This window comes from Atractosteus spatula, chromosome 14 (assembly GCF_055471065.1).
Source record: "Atractosteus spatula isolate fAtrSpa1 chromosome 14, fAtrSpa1.hap1, whole genome shotgun sequence".
Lineage (NCBI taxonomy): Eukaryota > Metazoa > Chordata > Actinopteri > Semionotiformes > Lepisosteidae > Atractosteus > Atractosteus spatula.
In genome coordinates, this window is record NC_142719.1 from 38,548,362 (window position 1) to 38,567,141 (window position 18,780).

General features: G+C 37.3%; 1 protein-coding gene across 1 annotated transcript in view; it reads left to right on the forward strand.

Moving 5' to 3' along the window:
- The first annotated feature begins 17,781 nt into the window (after positions 1-17,781).
- Positions 17,782-18,780, forward strand: part of synpo (synaptopodin) — a 32,985-nt gene continuing 31,986 nt past the window's right edge. Inside the window, exon 1 of the mRNA XM_088932693.1 lies at positions 17,782-17,996. The gene's annotated coding sequence lies outside the window, so the exon portion shown is untranslated. The remainder of the gene's footprint in view (positions 17,997-18,780) is intronic.

An 18,780-nucleotide genomic window follows, 5' to 3' on the forward strand; every position in this document is an offset into this window, starting at 1 on the left:
TTGCTCCCTTCCACAGTGGTCCAAGGGCTACGCTATACATTTTAAGGTACACTGTTGCTATTCTCCATATTCTTCTGGTTTCATTCAGGAATGGCATGCTATCATTAAAATGATATAATTTAGTAAGGAGATACTTCCATCTGCCTTAAGGGCAGGGATTTCTGGAAATTCTCCTGACCCCTGGAAATTACTGGGAGCAAATTTTATTTGCTGAGCTATAATTGTGTGTTGTAAATCATTGTAATTTTCTCTGAAGTCAGAAATGAGGGGGTTACTTATACATTTTTTATCCCATACAGAATATATCCACTCGGTCTAATTTAGACTACATCGGAGAAGATAAATTGCCTAAACAAATTCCTACATTTCTTTTTGAACTTGGCATATTCCTGCACTCCCAGCTCCCTTGACTTCCTCAGGTCATGTATTTGATACATAAACTGTTTCTAGATCAGCAGCCTGCATCAGCTCACCCAGAACTGTTTACTTCAAGTCCCTTCCAATAACGTCAGATTTATCTGCTTTGAAAGAAAACAAACTCCCATTTGACTCCTATTTGTGTTTGGCCTGGCTGTCTGTTATTCATAGTTTACATCCAACAGGCCATAAGAGTTCAATAAATATACAACCTCATGAGAATTGTAATAAGTGAACTGGAAGGAATGAAAGAACAGAAACCTCACAGAAAGTGAGGTGATTATTTCATTATCTGCTGATCATTGTGGTCAGAAATAATAATCGTAACTTCTCGGAGACGTAAGGGAAACAGAACAAGGCAACATAAAAAGAGTGGAGGTATTGTTATGGACACTGAAAGGATTGTGAAAATATCCAAAGAAAGACATGAAGGAACCTATTTAATTTTTTATTGTTTTCCTGCTTATGATACACAGAGAACACATAGACAGATTTAACCAAACGCATAGTGTTCACACCATACCTTCACAATAAATATCCTTATTCAAGATGATTCGTTATTTGGTCACAAGTGGTGTCTTTGGGGTTTTATCTTTGAGTAGAACATTGGCGTTTGAAAAGGTGAAACCCAGCTTTAATCGATAATAGAGCTGTAAACATTAAGTACAATCTCTTCTTTGTGAGGCTTAAAATCATCCTAATTCTGATAAACTGTCCAGACACAAGGTTATAATAATAAAATATGTAGAAGAATGTGTATGTTTGTTTCAATATGTTTTTTTTTTCTTCAAATCTGAACAACGTGTGAGTGTATTGTTTAGGCTCCTGATTTTGTTCTGACAAGACAGCACATGAAAATGCCATTCTTCCAGACCATTTCCATTCTTCAGCTGTGTTTGTTGTTGGTGCTCACACTTCAATAACTTAATCTAGAACTATATAGCCTTGACATAAATCTCAGTTGTGAACTGCTGAACAGTTCTGAAGAAAATCTGAGTCAAAATATTCAATGATGCTTTTTGTTTGACAGAAGTCTTTGGCCAAATCCACTTCTCATTGAGCCTGTAGCTTGCAGAAGTAAAGATGGCTAAAGCCTTGATTAACACTTCAGTATCATTAATAGAATTGTGAGACCTTTTGAATAAGATAGATTGACCATGGATATTGAATGTACTTGACAGTGGATAGGTAGGAAATTGCTTGAATAAGTTCTTAAACACATGTAATATGAAAAACTTTGGAAAATCTCAATTAATTGTGTACAATTTTCATATCAAACAGTTAAATAGTCTAATACTGTACCTCTAATACCTGTAGAAATCTGAGAATTAAGCAAGGGGAAATAATTTCTGTGGAACTGTTGTATCTTAGGATATCTAAGGCAGGGACTTGAATAGTTCTAATACAAATGACTTGGCAATTATTGTGTACGTCTGTTCTAATATTTATAATTAGCACTGTATTCTTTTAGGAAAACAATATTTAAAAGCTAATTGCATACACAGAAAGTGTATACCAGTTATATATTCAGTACGAACCAGTAGTATATTTTTCATATGCAGTGTAGTAGAATTTTCAGATAATAACACTGGAAAAAAACACATTTCTGAGTCTCCATAGAAAGGAAACTGCGATTCCAAGGGTTGCGGTGACACCATCCAAGGGAATGTTGATCGATTAGCTTGGCAGTAGCAGCCAAATAAAACTATAGCCTTATATTCCTGTCAAGATTGTTATGTTTACTATTATTTTCGCTTCCTTTCTCAAGGTAATTTGAAAAACCACACCGAGTTGCAGTGTTTTTTTATTTGTCAAATGACAAATTTGCACTGTCAAAAGAAACTGATTCAATTTCCACTGTAAAATAAATTACTCCAGTAGCTGCAGTCCTTCACTAGATTTTAAATGTGAAATTGAATTGCATAAGCTCAGTGCTGATAAAAATAGATTTTACATCTAATTCCAGAGAAGAGTAACTGGTATGGTTTTAAATTAAAGCACTTTTCACCTAGAACATTTTTTAGTTGTTCCTGTTCTTCTAGATTACACATCAGTCTTGTTTCCACAAGGACAATTCTCCACTGCCTCTGAAGATGACCAGAACACGTTCGCAGGTATTTCTCAGCGAGCCAGTTCACCAGTATTCAGTTCTTTGGGCAGTCTCTGCTTTCTCTTGTGCTGTTTTTCACGGTCAAAAAAGGTGCTTTGATTTTGAGCTTCATTTCCCCCCCAAAAGATGTAGTGACCTAAGCTCAGCACATTTTGTGCTGTGGTGGCACAATCGGCCTAATGCAGGGTATTAGCGATGCAGTGTCAGCCTCACCACCAACAATGAAATACCTTGTGGTTAATCAGCCGCTACAGGTGTTACTTGCTTAGTAAGGACAGTGCAAAGGCCAGGGCTTAGGAATGGTCAAAACACACTGTTTTCCTTTGCAAGCTAATGGCGAACAATAGAATGAGCCTTGTGACCGCACCGGGGGCTCGGTGACCTAGTATAGCATTGTTGGGAAAGGAAATCAAGAGCCAGACTTGTAGTCATCTATAAATTGTGGGAATAAAACAACTGGTTCGTTAACCTTTTGTGACAACCTCTTGGATCGTTACTGTTTTGTAATGTTAACAGCAGTACGAACCCATGCAAAAGTAAATATGCATTAAAAATCCCTTTCTGAGACGTGAGCCATGCCACGATGAGGAAGTGTTTTTTAATGTCTATATTCATATTTACCTAACTAGCCTCTTTTTTTCGGACAAATCTAAATTGCAGCACATCTATCTATGTTAGTGCAACTGTCAGCACCTGACAATGCAAAAAGAATGGATACTAGCATATGGTTGAAGGAATAAATGAGGAAATATATGTAATTCAGAAACATGAGATGTTTTTCATAATGGAAATTATGGTATTTTATCTTTGTCAAACTACAGGCTCTACTCTACCTCCAGTAATACTGACCCACTGACAATTTCTTTTCCCCTACAAATTTTGGTTAAATCAATGCTTCCTGTCTCTTTACCCCAAGTAGAAAAGATCAGAATCAAAAATGTGGTGAGAGTTCTATCAACTCAAGACATATTTATACTGAGAGGTATTAAATGTGCAAACAAATTAAAACTTCTACAATAATTTATAGCAACCTCATACTCTTAAAAAGCCAGTAGAATCCTGGAACTTGCTCCTTTTTATGTTGTAATATGTGTGTGTGTATATATATAAATGAACATAGGAAAGGTTAAAATAAGAGGAGGCCATTCAGCCCATGTACGTCATGTGATTGCTTGAAGATAATTTACTGTATATGAAATATTTTGTGCAGCCATTTTGCGAAAGAAGCCAGGGTATGAGATCCAGAAATATAGCTGGGTAGTTTACTTTAAACACTGTTTTGAGCCCTTTAAACTTGGGAATTCACCTGATTGCTAAATACATAATAAATTTAAAGTCAAAATGTATTAAGTGTGATAAATATTGCTTGTAAAACCATATTTATTTCTCAGTAATACAACTACAATGTGCTAAACATTCGTACAGTACATCATTTAAAGTGACAGTTAAGAGGTTTCAGTGGATTAACTAACTAAATACAGTACTAACACTTAAATCAGTGTTACTGAAATAAGAGTTAAGTGACTGTGGTTTAAAAATGATCATGACTTCAGTGTCATCTTTTTCCAGTGAAAGTCAATGTGATCATGGCATGTTTGTTCTGTGTGCCTCAAGGAAAGTGAGGAATTCTGTGGTTACCTGTGAGTACTGCTTGGCCAGACTCTCTACTAATGACGGAGCATGCATATCATGCTGTTATGGACATAGAATAGAGGGCTCAACTGAGGATCAGGCACCCATTTTTAGAGATGTTTACCTGCAACATTCACACAAGACGCCGGAAGGATAATTAATTCGGTATAATGTCAAGCTTTAATTTAGAAATGCAAAATGCAAGACAAGTATAAACTCAAATCAAATTCCCTTGTAGGATCCACAGAGAGAATGCAGATTAATAACACAGTAATGGCTGAATTTATAGGCTCAGTTTAGAAGCCACCCCATTAGGTTCTCATGGAGTAAATTAGACCCCCTCCATAGTTTTACCAAGAGGCCAGGACAGACCTCCCAGGTGTCATCACAATACATTTTCCATTTAAGTAGCTGCCTTTATTGAAATGTCTTCAAGATGGCCCATAATTAAGTCTGCAAGCTATCAAACAGTGAAGGCATTATATATCATTATAACCCACACTACTGTGTCCAAAAGGTACTTAAGAAATAATGACAGTAAAACTAAAAACGTATTTGCACTTTAAACACTTATTCCTTAAAGCATGAGATTAAAATGTATGGGTGGCATCAGTTTCTCCGATTGTATACAATGCAGGCATTGCTTTGACACACCAGTACTGCAGCAGCTTCTTACCTTTGAAGGCAGCATACAGTTAGAGTGTAACACCAGTGGTGTGCAGTGCAGTAGGGTCACTAACCTCACTAATCTTATGTAATATACTGTAAAATACCTGGGTGTCCAGGGGGTATATTGCCTTGGGCCCATTGCTTGGATAGGCTCCAGCTCACCCACTACCCTGTATTGGATAAAAACCATTACAAAAATGTATGAATACCTTTTTCATCAAAAATGTCATAAATCTACTAACAATCGGTTTACTTTAATAAGACCCAATATGCTACACCTAAAATGTAATGTAAAAAAGACTGCTATTTGTTGTGTTGTACTGTATGTGACGATAAATGATTGCAAAGCCCTTTGCCATAAGGACACTTCATTCAATTTGATTGTGCCATTTCTTAGCTTATAATAACTCTCAGTATATTTAATAATTAACAAGTGTTATGGTTACTTTTTGAAATTTGACGCTGAAACCCGACACGTCTGATATTTCACGTACCTGTATAGTGCCTTTATAAAAACCCATGTAAAAATGAGGGTAAAGCACAGACCGATTATGGTAAAACAAAGGGAGGTTTGGTTATACAAACTATGCAAAGCAAACTAAATGCATGATACTAGCAAGGTAAAACACTGGCAGACTGCAAAAAATGCTACGTACATTTTAGTGGTAGACATACTCTTATAGCTACTCTTGTGCGGCTATAACCAAGCATTGCTGTTTAGGTTTCTGTGCTGCTGAGGCTTTAATAAAGCCAAAGACACTCCAGGAGACTGTCAGGCTGTGTGGGAGATCCATCCAACAGCTAGACGCTGAACTTATGAGGGACGTGAGCAGGAATTGAGACATTCCAATTTTCCGCATACAGATTAGGCAGCTAGTCAAAACGGAGGTCTTGGTTGTGTTAGCCAAGTGCTGACCTCTGAAAGAGACTCGGGCTGGCTAAAACACCAAACACTTTCCATCATTAAAGCCATCAGGAGTCCATTTCAGCTGACTGGAGTCACAAATCATTTAAAGTTAAAGACGTGCAGTTATTCTGTTCAAGTAAAACATTCTGTGTAGAGGAAGAAGGACAATATTAAACAAGTTTTCTCTTAAACTACAGCCTCAGATATAAAAAGGGCTTTAATCAGATGACTGGTATTTATAATAAAGTTCAAATTATAGTCTTTATGGACTTTTTAAGAGATCCTTCATTTTTTATCACCTTCTTCATTTCCTAAGTAATGCAATAATCCCAAGAGCTGTACTTTCTTATGCCTGGTAGACAAAGATATAAATTTGGTGTTACGTGCATGCAAGGAGAAGTATGAAAATTAGAGAGGAGTTAGAGGTGCTTTGTTATAAAATTAAACACTTTGTAGGAACTTTAATGTCTCCTCAGGTGCCAGGTGCAAGAACTAAGGCATAAATTGGGCTGGGAGGTGTAGGGCTCTGGAAGTGGGACAGGAATTTTTGAAAGGATGGGGCCCGATGAAGTAATGGGACATTTCAAGAGGAATGGAGTGTGCATAGCTCAGACACTGCAATGAGAACATGTCTGCGGTCTCCCTTATTGCAAGAGAGCTGCGGGCTACAGGCATTTCACACACCTTACTCATAGTGCAGTTCCTGCCTCCATGAAGCCAGATAAGAGACTGCGAGAGTTTGCACTGTAGACAAAACAAAAGAGGGAGAGATTGTTTTGGGGGTGGGGGGTTAGCACAGAGGTTTGTATGTCAGGGTTCTTGTCTTAAATTATTTTAGGCACTATCAGTGAGGAACCAAGGGTCTGATATGTAGTCTGAAAAAGTGAATAAGGAAAACAGAGTTGTTCTTGCATTTTTGTTCACGAGCACCATTAATAATGTATTTATTTAACTTAGTCATGCTTTGTTCAAGTTCATAAAGGCAGATTTTATATCAAATCTCTTATAATAAAACTATGCAATTATGGACTCAGAACAGCTTTTAGAAGCGGCTCTGAGGTCTAGTGCTTATTTTGTCTTCATCCATTTCCATTTATTTAAATTTCTACTCTTCAATGGTCAAACCCAATCTCTTATTCCTACATGGTCTTGTAAAAGAAGGATCTGTGCACATGTGCTCATGAACAATTTTGGCTAAATTTGCTTGCTTTCAATATCCCCTTTCACGGGTGCCAGAAAACAGAACAATCATTCTTAATGAGAACATTCTAAAAGATAATATTGAGAGCAAAAAATCAAAGAATAAAAAAGCACTTTTTTTAAAAAAAATGAGTGTAGGTTTAAAGAGAGAGAGAGAATAATGAAATGAATACTACGTTTGAGAAATACTTCAGTTCCGTGCCATTTAAGTCCAGAACTTGATAGATTCCTTTGTACCTTTGTAACTTGCAGGTAAATCCCCTGCATCTGCACGGATGATAATACTGCTGCATTCCTGAGGCTCCCAGCCTAATTACTCTTATCCTGAGCAGCCATGTGAAGGGTGCCAGGACTGTGTGGTCAGGCCCTGTGAGTGTGAGACCATTAGGCTGGGCTGGACGAGAGTCTGAGAAGGGATGCCAAGCTGAACAAAGAGACTTTCATCAGCTGCAAGCTCTGTAATTTTATTCTGTAAACACAGTGGGTTGATTCAGATCTCAAGCCATCACGTCAAGCCAGGAGAAGATGCTGCATACCAAAACAAACAGGCCGTATTTATCTGTCTGTGTTTCTCTCCATGTCTCTTTCTCTCTCTCCCTCCCTCTCTATCTGTCGATCTGTCTGTTTATCTAAGAGGATTGCATATTACATATTTCATCCATCAAGCAACAACAAAAAATCTCAAAGGTTTCCGAAAATATCTTGTGAAATACAAGGAACTAAATTGTTCTAAATTGTGTTCAAAGCAGTTTCCTAGAAAAATGATTAATTTTGAAAGCTAGATCCAAAGAATGATAGGTGAAAAGGGGGTCACACTGTGGTGCAGTCGTTAGCAGTACTGCCTTGCAGTTCTGAGACCTTGGGGTGCTGTGTATGTGGAGTTTGTACAGTATGTTCTCCCCACGTTCATGTGTTTCCACCAGGTACTCTGGTTTCCTCCCACAGACTAAAGGCATATTGTGTCTGTTGGCTTCTGAGTGTGTGTGTGTAAATGTTTTGTCTGCGTGTGCCATCCAGAGTGTAGTCTGCCTTGTGCCCGTTGCTTGACAGGAGAGGCTTCGTCTCCCCTGCAACCCTGTACTGGATAAATCGGTTAGAAAATGGATGGAAAAATATAGATTTTGTATGTCAGAACTGACTTCCCTCCTTGTATTACATTAATGAGATTTAAGTTTTGTATTTTGGCCACAATCGATGTCAGCAAAATTAAGACTGTAAATGTCTTTGTGGTATTGTCAACTGGACAGATATGTTGAAGCCAGCAGGCAATTATTGCTCTATTCAATCAAGAAAACAATACTTTTATTTGTCAGAACAGTTCCCTTAACGAGCAATTTAATCTGTGTATTTCTTCCCTGCTGATGGATTTCTCTTTCTCCTTAGTTGCTCTTTAGTTCTGTTTTGGACACGTGCAGTTGAGATTGTGAAAAAAAGAACATGGACATATTGTAAGGAATTAATTGTGTCATTGAAATGAGTTTCATTTTAGCCATTTTACTTACGTGTATCCAACCTTAAAAAACTTTGAAAACGTCCATGTTGAGATTAATCATATAAGTACTGTAGTTTACAGAGCTGTGGCTCTGAATTTCAACACATTAGCACAAGAAGCTTGGCAACACGGTATGCAGTGTAAATTTCAGAAAACGATTTGTTGGCATCGTGGTCAAATGCCCTGAGCTGCTCATTTTTCGAGCAAGTGAGCCAGGACAGAATCGTGGAGGCAATAATGGATTGGCAAAGGTCTGTTTACTTTCGATGGTCTTGGTGGCAAGATCCTGTATACAATGTGTTTGATTGTCAGAAGGGTAATAGCTTTTAAGACAAAACCAGTAAAAAAAATAAACAGCAAATAACCCTGCCAACTACAGAACGAGAAAATTACAAACTAAAAAAGCCAGTATTGATAACTGCAGTCCTGGGTTGAGTTTGAAATGAGTCCTTTGTACAGCATGTGTAATGGAACAGAGCTGCATAACTTTAAGGGTCTCATGTCATGTAGCAGCTTTTTTATGAGAGGAAGTTCTTCCCTAGGCGTGCCAGGACAGCAGTGCCAAGTCAGACAGATCTCCGACACTTGCTGACAGAGCTTCACGAAAACGGCTACCCACCTTTTCCTTAATGTTATCCTGTATTGTGAGGGGGAGACAGAAGTTCAAAAGGCCTTTGAAAGACTGTTTAGTTTAACAATGTTAGCAGCATCCATCAGAGCACTGTATCTAATCTGTGGGTAAGCACTACTAAAACCGCATTTTATGGAACATTAAACATGAAAACACATTAAATTAATCCATGCAGATGATCTATTACATTATTAAAGACCAAAACTTTTTTTCATATACAGTACAATTTACTCACATCAATAATTTTTCTGTCTGAAACCTCATCAGTTCTGCCTTTTGCCACAGGTTTAATCTATGGATGAGTATAGTAAGTCAGATCCATTGCACGATTTTGGACTATAGATGGAAACTGGAGTGCTGTAACTGAAGAACTCTCTGTCTGAATATAAATATTTAAATGTTTTAATAATAGATAAATTAGAACAGTCCCTGAGCTAATTTAAAGGGCTTACCAGAAAATAAAAAGCTCTTGTGCCTGTACAGGTAGGCTGTTCCAAGTTCCAGAAGACTCTGTTGATCTGATTGGTCATTTTCACTAAAAAAACAAAAAATCAGGCAAGAATGAATGTTATATAAAATTTCTGTCAGATATCAATTATTCAATTGGCTTTGAAATTAAACATCTGCTAATCCATAGATTGCTGGCTTTCAACATACTTTTGTGGTAATTTCAAAATGTGCTTGTTCGTTTTAATGCAATTAAATCTTTCTATCACACGGGATAGAACAATTTGTATGGTGTTATGGTGTTATCCCTGTCTTGTCCTGGATGGATCACCTGGTTTTAGGACTTTGGACTGCACCCCGGATTTTCCATTCTGGACTTCCCTGGATTAGTTGCCTTCGCCACGCCCCCCGAGCACCAGATCACCGCCCCCTGTCTGTCAACCCGTCCTAATCCTGCTGTACCTTGCCCTGATGTCCTTCTCCACTTACTTCCAGATTATACCGTCTGCACAGGGTCCTGAACTACACTTCACAGGAGCCTGGACCGGCTCCCGTTACATTAATTACAAGTGTTCTAATTAGGAACTGCTAAGAAGTGAATTACAGGGGGATTGCTTTATAAATGTAATCTCAGTTCTTTCTGATAACCCTGTAGGAGATGTCATTTTAGCTCTTTGTGAAGGCAGCTGCCAGAGCCTTTAACTTACATACAATCAAGGCGGCTGCTTGGCATTAACTAAGCCTGGCAAGCTGTACCATCTTGACTGCATAATTCATAACATCCTGAGACAGACTTTTCTTTGTATTCTCTTTAGTGTTTCTTTACTGTTTCAGACTTTTTTTTCTAACCCAAATTAAAACTGTGACATACTGTAAAGTGTATTTCAAATGAAGGGATGTACTGTAGAGGGACAACGGCTGATAGCCAAGACAACAAAGACGAACTTAAAAGCATTTGTCTGAATGACTAACAGGCTCCAATGAATAATGTGAGAACAGTAGCAAATAAATCGTCCCTGAAGATCTATGCCATCTACAGAACTCTCCCAGCTGTCAGCAGTTAAAGAACATCTCTCTACAAACTCCGTCAATTTTATGCTGTTATAAATCTGCAAGAGTCAAGTACCAATTTGAGCAAGAAATCAGGCCTACACAGAAGTGCCAGACGTTATATATAGATTTGCTTAAATGAATGTGAATATACCTAAAACTCTTTGTATTTCTGGGGACATCAGTGTAAAATATGGTTAACTTTGAGCATTTAAGATCCTGTCTGAATATAGGTAATTGTAATTCCAACTGTTCTAATAAATGTAGTGGTAAAAGTATCCAAATTCGGTATTTGATGAAGATAATTCTACTACACAAATTATTTCCACTGCATTAGTCTGTAATGTTGCTTTGAATATCATTCAAAAATCTTCTTAGCAAACACTTCCTTCAAAAAGGAGAGAACCTTTTACCAGATCTTTAGCTAGGAAACAAAATGCAATTCCATTTTCTTCCAATAAAAGAGGCTTTAGCTACAAAAAAATAGAAGCATGTCTTGTCAGTTCGGCAAATAACATTTTGGGAACACAAAACCCAGACTGCGTGGGCATGTATTTGAGAAGATTTAAAAGCTTAATTGCTTCCAGAACTGAAAGAAGCTCCAAAGAAATAAAAGAATCTGGATTCTAGTTAGTTCCAGTGAACAGAGTTGCTTTTATATCTGTGACAGAAAAAAAAATATTGCACTCTTCTGTGAACTGCTGATTTCTGTAATCATCTTCTTTTTGGCCTAGCATGTGGAATATTAGATATGACTAATTATGAGAGAGCTAAATAGTTTTCTGGGACGATTATTGCTTTTATATAAAGCAAAGGTCTCAGAGAAATTGAGATGTCAGCATGGCGTAAATGCAAAAGATGAAGCATGTTTGATAGTTATACAGGTTGTAAGGAATTCTTAAAACTACAATTCAGATGCTGTTTAAATACAAAACAAAACCAGGCAGAGTCCTGCCTATCAATCTTGTGCATTCTTACCTCCTTTTTCAGACATTCAGACCTGTGGCTTTCTTTCATTCGCTTTGTGGGATCTCTTGACTGTTAACACAAGTTACCTTGGGGGGCCTACGGGAGTTAAAACAGTAAAGATATTTACATTTTATTCATAGCAGCAATGAACTTGTCACTGAGGTGCCAAAATTCAGCCTGGAAGATTTGACTGTTTCAGTCAGAGTATTTAAATTGTAGACCTATTTAATTTAACTAATTGTTGACTATTTTATTTTAACTAATGAGTTGTCACAATATGTTGAAATTCCACTGTAATAATGTACTTTCATACCACTTTTCTCACGGTGATGCTTTATTGTGATCGGAATTCAGAAGCAGATTTTGGAATAGCAAGTGTGATGAATGCCAAGCATCAACCACAAACAATCCTGTAAAATGTACCTGGTAAAACTGTATGTTACAATCTGTAATATTTTTATATACCGTACACCATAAATGTCTATGAGCCAAAATGACCAATGTAACATATTCTCAGGGGAACAAAAAACAACAGAAACTGCTTACAGTATAATTGTGCTGAATGTGGTTATCCATCAGTAAATACAAACTTTTTAGCTGTAAATTAAATTAACCCATTTTATTTCTATACAAACACAACTTACCGTACAACTTACTGTGAGACAATGTGAACAACCACACACCAAAATAGCAATATTTCATTTTAATTCCTACACAAAGCACAATTTTTCATTTTATTGTCTCTTCGTTCAAATCGTGAAAGCTGGTTCCTGGAATACCACACTATAGAGTCTGGTGTGAATTTTGAATCAATATTTTCGGCACATCCTCTTTAAAGTTTGTGAACTTTAAATATAAATATTGTGTTTAGAATACTCCTGTGTCTCATAGATGAAGTCTTTTCTTTCTTGTTTTTTTCTACATTCCAGATGACCTATTTCTTCAGTGAGAGAGGAAAAGTACCTGGCTGGAAAAATCCTAATAATTCCTCCTGGTCTGCAAATGAGAGGTTGTACAATAAGAACGCTGAAATATTTAAGGTGGAGATCACAGCAGGAGCACAGGTTTTTGGGGCCAGTATTAACACCAATGTTATCACCCTGTGGTGTGTGTGTTTTTTAAGGTTTCTGGACAGAGGAAAAGCTCACACCCTTTTCCTTTAATTCTCTTGTAGGCATTGCCGCCTTGATCGAAACTCACAAACAAAAGCACTGGCAGAAACACTGCTGGGAAGTTCATAAGTAGGAAGCCCACATTCATTAAGAGTTTTGACTACACCTGACCTTTTTCTGTTGACCATTTAATTTCTTGGTTACATAGAGTCATGCCATGATAAAAAGAACAGCATTGAGGATTAAATAAAATGGATGTAACAAATCACCAAGAACATGGACAAGCAGAGACTGACACTGCAGCATGAGACAGCCTGGACTGACACATAGTGCTGACACACTCATGCAGATTAAAAAAATCCATGAAACCCACAAGGGTTCTGAGGAGTGTGGAACAAGCTAGCCCCCTATTTTGTTGAAGACAATCCCCTGGCATCTTAAAGACACAGCTGAATAAGATTCTGGGATCTGATAACCATTTACTACCAAAAGGGTTAGATAGACTAGATTCTTCTTTCTGATGTTTAAACCATAATGTAATTTAACTATAGAAAAACTAGATGATGGCAGGACTTCTGGCAGGTTGTGTGCAGGCTTCAACACAATTTACAGTGTTAAACACCTCTCCTGTACTACAATGATGAGCTCCAGGTAAAACTTGACTTCTAGCAGTTGACCAGGGGACACAAATGAGAGTTTCATCAGAATGCAGTAGTTGGATGGTTTCTGAGAGAGGCTGTTTTTTTTATTCCTTATATTCTTAAAGCAAGACAAATCAACCAAATCTCAAATGAAAATCACACACAACTCCGATCTGATCCTGGAGTCTTCAGTGTCCTAGTTAACAGCCCTAGCAGGACAGAAAGGTCTGTAAGCATGCTAGTAGACAAAATAAATTATCTTCAACCACAGAGTACAACAGCATCAGTGTATCAGACTACTGTCTGTCTGTGTGCACTGCGTGTTTATTTAAATATGTCTAGCTTATCTGCTATATTGTTTTTCTTTTATGCTATCCCTGGTCTGTTAATGTTTTCCTATTACAACTGATAATATACATTAGACATTTAGAAATTGTTTCATTGCTTCACTTGAGACTCTAAAGTATAGTGTAATCTGATGACTATTTTTTAATTCACTCTAGTGGTTGCAGAAAATGTTACAGTCTGATATAACAATTAAGGGTGAAATTTTCAAGCAGGATTTCAAAAGCAGACAATGAGAATTGCTAAAGTACAATTGCACAGTTAGGTCATGTGTTTTTGTTAGCTAATGTGCTAGATATGCGATTATTTATTATGTGCTAGAGTCATCCAGGCATACACAGTGTTCAATTCAAAACAATTTTTGTTCCAATATATATTTAAAAAAGGGTCTTAATTGTTAACAACAAGGGCCAACATTTTTGGAGTTTCATATCTCACTTTTCTTTGGCTGTTCTTTTTAATCTTTCAGCCTGCTTCTTTCCTAATTCCCATTTTTTTTCTTTTCTCCCTCTGCTTCATAAAATCCATTTGTAAAATGGGACAGGTTCTCAAAATGACCATTTAACAAGTCAGTTGAAGGGGCGGATAGAAAGTACTTTTATTTTTCTAAAAATGTTTTTCCTGCCCAATAACACTCGCTTAAAATAAGAATTCTTTACAATTTACTGTATGAACTTGAACTTGAACTATGAAGTGTTCATAGAGTAAATTACAGTATATTCATAGTAATTGATAACTAATGAAGAAACACCAAATGTACAGTATCCACAGTATTTCATTGGCGACCCAAAAGTAAAATAAGACATTGACAGAAAGATCACACTATAGCACTTCAAAGACTACATAATCAATTAGCTGTGCCTGTGAGTTCAATAGGATCAGAGCAACTAATTATAAGATTCAGGGACATATTTACTGACAACAATAAATGTCAACTCATCTGAATGTGTTTAAGTAGAATTAATCCTGTTTCTTTTTCTCCTTAACTAACTAAGCAAAAGTCACTAATGTTACATAGATCACAAATTGTTCAAAAGTGAACAGCTAGTGTATTTTTCCTGTCATTTTAGATTATTGTTATTGGACCAGTCACACCGCATATCTTTCTTATTAACTGCAGTGCCAACATCTGACTCCTTTGGAAATACAAGCTAATGAAGCATGCATGCATGTGTAACCTGTTTTTTATTGCAATTCGAAATCCCCACATTTACACTATACAGATATTTTTATCATGAACCATGTAGGAGGGTAGCAAGTTTTTCCATCAATAAAACAAAAACTTGGGTGATGTAAGACAGTACCAGCAGCCCCACCTTGCAGCAGATCAGGAGAAACTACTTCATCAGTTGACTTAAGAGGGAATTTTACTGAGGTTAGATTGTGCAAGGGTAGACTTTAACCAGGACAATAGGTTTAACACTTCTTTTTCTATTGCAAGAAGCCTTAAAGCTCTTGATGCAACACACTGTACATCAAAAGCCAGTGCACCTGCAAAGACAAGAATTTAATCAAGTGAGCTTTCTCTGCCAGCTTCCATGAACACTTTCATCTTTCTCTAGAAAACACCCCGTGGCTAGATGAAAAGTGGCAAAAATCGAGTGGAGCTCATAATCATAACCTCGTCTGCACCATGATGCTACTTTGTCTGGAGTAAAGCTGAGTCAGTGAGATGGGAGATGCAATCCAGATCTCCATAAAAATGCCATCAAACTCCAAGAACAAAAGCCCAGTTTTGATGGAATGTCTGCTGACATTTCCTCTGGTTCTTTCTCCCACGCACGGTTCTCCTTCGGAGAGTCACGATAGCTGGAATTAAGAGCTGATTATTATCAGTGGAAGCAGCACCAGTTTGCAATAACCCAAACAGCTAAGTCTGGTTATGAGCAAGAGAAGGAGACGCCTGTTTTTAAGGGGAAAGACATTGAAATGTTTGCATTATTATAATTAAATGCTTATTAGCTCTACAATATTAAGAATGGTATATAAAGTTTTGTTCTTGTGAGCACAATATATTCACTGTACAGATGGATGACAAACACATAATGGCCTTTGAATAACACGATCGATTAGTTCTAGTTTATTTTGCAATTAACAGAAAACCTCAAATAATTAAAGAATCACCAATTCGGCAGTAACGTCTTAGGACCACCTTTTTTTAGTCTTTGTGAAGCAAATAAACCAGATAAGTTATCTTGTCAAATAATATTATGTAGCCTATAAAAATGGTCAGAGGTAGATAACCTCAGCAAATACTGAATTTTGTATCACATGAGGAACAAATCCTAGAGATCAATGAGACTCTGATCATCAAAAACTAAGCTTGTTATAGTGTGGAAACAAAATGTAATAAACCTAAGAAGGCAAAGCTTGTTTAAAAATCCATGACCAAGCTGGGGTCAAAGTGTCCACAATCCTTAAGAAAATTACCCAGTGGAGTTTACTATGCACCTTGTTGGACACGGGAAATCAGGCAATCATTAGTTTTTTGTCAAAGGCCACTTTTTATGTACGAGTCCCCTGTGGACTTCAGAGAGGCTCCCAGATCTTCAGTAACACACTTAGCTTTCATTGCAGGTTTGCACCTGAGAACAGGACGTAAATTGTGTGCCATGACCAGTAATCCTTACAATCCACGATTGGTCACAGCAACAGGATAAGATGGCATAAAGACCTTTGAACTGCTCACCACTGCTGTTGCCACGAACAGTGATTCCTTTACTTCTGCTGATACGGAACGTATTCAGATGTGTCTAAACCAACCTACTGACACGTGGAGAGATCAGAAAGCCAGAGATGCACTCAAACCATCTGGTCAGTTCTTTGCAACAGCCGAATTCCTCAATACTTTCCACTGCAGACTCACTGAGCTATTCTGTTTATTGAATATGGTGAAAATAGCAAAGCCTTTCGTTGGAATGTATTTTTTGAACCAGCTGTTAATTCCAATTTTTCAAAAAGGACTTTCAAGCAGGCAGTTCCAAATCAGTAGTTTGTTATAGCTGTTTATTCATTGGTCAATGCCACAGAGCTACAGCTGAAAATCCTAGGAAGTGCTCTTAACCATCCGCACACCATCTCTTCTGAAATTGTATGCCAACATTTGTTTTTTTCCACATAATGACCATCAAGAAGTTCTTATGTCAAAATTCTGACAAGTTGATTACAAAATAAAATACATATATCTTTCTGTATCATTTGGTTCCTGAATGAGTAAACCTTTGGAAAAATAATGTGCGGTCTAATTCCTTTTCCATACCACTGCATTGTTAGGTATGGCTTTTATTGACTTATTTAATATTGCACTGGCATTTCCTCCAAATGGTATACATATTTTCTTAATATTTGCAGAGAATTTATTTAAACCACCTAAGGGTATACAGGTTTCTGAAATGAGGAAACACTCTAATCACGCTGACAATACTGATTACAAATACAAAACAAGATGTGGGAAGTTACTTTTTACCTCCAGCTTGAGTCCGACTGGGAAGTTCATGGACTAAAGTTTCAAAGCCTCCCAGAACCCACAGGTAAGTCTCGTCTCCTCTGATGTGGTTGGTCCCTTTGTTATGATTGCTGCTGGCTGTTTTTTTTTTGGGACTGGGCTGGGTCTTTTGGCTTAGGCAAAGGTTATGTGTTTATGCTGGAGTCAAGGGAACTGAGGTTCACATCATATCTAGGATGTGAAGCAACAGCTTGGCTGTATATTACACTGTAAATCTGGATAGTAGTGCAGGGAAATTCTTCCCAGTTTTCCCAGCTAAACACTTCTTCGTTTTTTTCCCCAAAGTGTTCAGACCTTATTTATTAGTTCTATCTCCTGGTGGTCTGCTGTTCATCACTCATATGGTAGATGATAACAGTAAAAGCCTTTTCAGGCTTAGCATATGGGTACCTTTGTATGTATTTATCTAATACTCTTTGTATAAATATACAACAGTGAGTATGTTAAGAAGATGGATGGTACTGTGAAAAGGGAACCTATTTATTTCCAAATCATATAGGTTTTAAATATGAAAATATATAGTGGCATAATGCTTTCAGTGTGCTTGAAGTAAACCATATGAAGGAAAACAAAGGGCCTTCTGTGTTCCAAGTACTGCAGCTTCCACACCCCCTTTCCCTGTGTCTGTGTCTCAGGAGAAAGGGATTGAATGTACCAGAGAGAGAGGAGCAGGAGACAGAAACTGAGAAGGAGAGAGATAGAGGTGTGTGCAGATAACAGGAGCTGGACGACCCTGCTACTGCACGCGGCTTTCATTCAGGAGTCCAGGTGAACTGTACTGCTGTGAGATGTGAGACCTGAGATCAGGTCTGAATGAAAACCAGCATTTGTGTGCTGAAACAGCAATGGCAGACGACTTCAGCATGTAGGTGGGTAGATTTTGTGCAAATGTTTTCTCTGAGTGCAGGTAATAAAAGGTGCAGGAGCTGCCAGCAGCATTAACTAACAATTGCTCTCGATCATGGGGGACAGAGAAAGACTACACACTTGAAGTCCCAAGGGAAGGTGTTTAAAAACATTAGGATTTTTACGAGCTTTTTTTTTTGTCAAAGAGTAATGTTTACATATCAAAATAATGCAATAGAAGTGCAAAGGAAAAAATATATATTTCTCTCTACTGAAATGTACTTGTTTTGTCAATTAGTTTAGGTAGAGTTCAGACTATATTTGGTGACTGAACATCTTTTGTTGAAATATGTTAAACAAAGTAGTAGTTGTTTGGTAAACAGCTTTAAAAATTCTACAAAGTCAAGCATGAGTTAGTTTACGAGAGGGAAGTGTGACTGCTTGCAAAATGCATGTATCACAGTGACTTTTGCAAAGTTATGCATTCAACCTTAATCGGTAAATCACATCTCAGAAAAGGCACGTTAAAGTTAAGGCAATAAACACAAGCTGTTATGATTTACTTAATTGTTTCCAGAGCTCCACTCAGGAAGAGGTCCTCAAAGTAATTCATCAAGCTTTGAAAGTCAGAGCCACGGGACTTGAGAGTATGTAAACCAACTTAGGTGTAGACATCTACAGAGAAACCTCCATATTATTGAATTAGTTAATGGCAAAATGCAACAGAAATACATTTTTAATTCATTTCAATATCTGCTAATATACAATTTATTAATGTGCAAGCTAGTTTTACACTTATGCATGAAT